Raw genomic sequence first — 1,868 nt, forward strand, 5'->3', positions numbered from 1 at the left:
AAAAAAAAAAAAAAAAAAAAAAATAGCCGGGTGTGGTGGCAGGTGCCTGTAATCCCAACTACTCAGGAGTCTGAGGCAGGAGAATCACTTGAACCCAGGAGAAGGAAGTTGCGGTGAGCTGAGATCATGCCATTGTACTCCAGCCTGGGAGACAAGAGCGAGACTTCATCTAAAAAAATTTTTTTTAAAGCATGAAGGGGACTGATACACCGTCCATTCAGGAGAGCAGACAGTCACCTGGGTAGGGGAGGAACCCAGGTAGGAGAGGGAACACAGGATGCATTTGGTGGATCTGTTATGCTTCTGTTCTAAAAACAGAAACTGACACCCTTACATTTCTTACCATTGTACTCTAAACTTTTTTTCTTTTTCTTGAGATGGAATTTTGCTCTTGTTGCCCAGGCCAGAGTGCGATGGCACAATCTCAGGTCACTACAACCTCTGCCTGCTGGTTCAGGCGATTCTCCTGCCTCAGCCTCCAAAGTAGCTGAGACTACAGATGCACGCCACCACTCCAGGCTAATTTTTTATATTTTTTTGGTAGAGATAGGGTTTCCCCATGTTGGCCAGGTTGACATCCAACTCCTGGCCTCAAGTGATTTGCCTGCCCCAGCCTTCCAAAGTGCTGGGATTATAGGTGTGAGCCACAGCACCTGGCCAGACTTTATTATTATTATTTTTAGAGATGGTGTCTCACCTTGTTGCCTAGGCTAGAGTGCAGTAGCATGATTGTAGTTCATTGCAGCCTCAACCTCCAGGGCCCAGGTGATCCTTCCATCCCAGGCTCCCAAGTAGCTAGGGCTACAGGTGCATGCACACCAGCACGTCCTGCTAATTAAAACAAAAAAAAAAATTGAAAATCAACAGGAAGTAAAGAAAAAAATAAAAACAAAAACAAAAAAAATTGGCCAGGCATGGTGGCTCACGCCTGTAATCCTAGCACTTTGGAAGGCCGAGGTGGATGGATCACCTCAGGTCAGGAGTTCAAGATCAGCCTGGCCGTCATGGTGAAACCCCATCTTAAAAAAAAAAAAATTTTTTTTAGGCAGGTTGTGGTGGCTCATGTCTGTAATCCCAGCACTTTGGGAGGCCAAGGCAGGTAAATCATGAGGTCAGGAGATCGAGACCAGCCTGGCCAACATAGTGCAACCTGGTCTCTACTAAAAATATGAAAAATTAGCTGGGCGTAATCCCAGCTACTTAGGAGGCTAAAGCAGAATTGCTTGAACCCAGGAGGTGGAGGCTTCAATGAGCCGAGATTGTGACACTGCACTCCAGCCTGGGCTACAGAGTGAGACTCCATCCAAAAAAGAAAAAGAAAAATTTTTTTTGCAACAGAGTCTCACTATGTTTCTGAGGCTGGTATCCAACTCCTGGCCTCAAGTGATCCTCCTTCCTCAGACTCCCATATTGCGGGGATCATAGGCATGAGCCACCATGCTGGACTCGTTGGACTTTATTGAAATAAAATGTTACACACAATAAATTGCACAAGATTGAGGCATATTAATGGCAATCCCTATCTCCACTCTATTACCTTCTCTCTCATCTTCCCTTAAGACACTAGAATGGCTATAGGTATTTTGGGGGACCATCTAAAGGAAAATTGAGGTGGAGATACATCTGTTTGGGTTTATTGAGCTTTTTTTTGGAGACTGAGTCACCCAGGCTGGAGTGCAATGGTGCAATCTTGGCTCACTGCAACCTCCGCCTCCCGGGTTCAAGCAATTCTCCTGCCTCAGCCTCCTACACAGTACATTTTTTTTGTATTTTAGTAGAGACAGGGTTTCACTCTGTTGCCCAGGCTGGTCTCAAACTCCTGGCCTTAGACAATCCACCCACCTTGCCCTCCCAAATTTCTAGGATCA

The sequence above is a fragment of the Cebus imitator genome, unplaced genomic scaffold (assembly GCF_001604975.1).
Source record: "Cebus imitator isolate Cc_AM_T3 unplaced genomic scaffold, Cebus_imitator-1.0 Scaffold28, whole genome shotgun sequence".
Lineage (NCBI taxonomy): Eukaryota > Metazoa > Chordata > Mammalia > Primates > Cebidae > Cebus > Cebus imitator.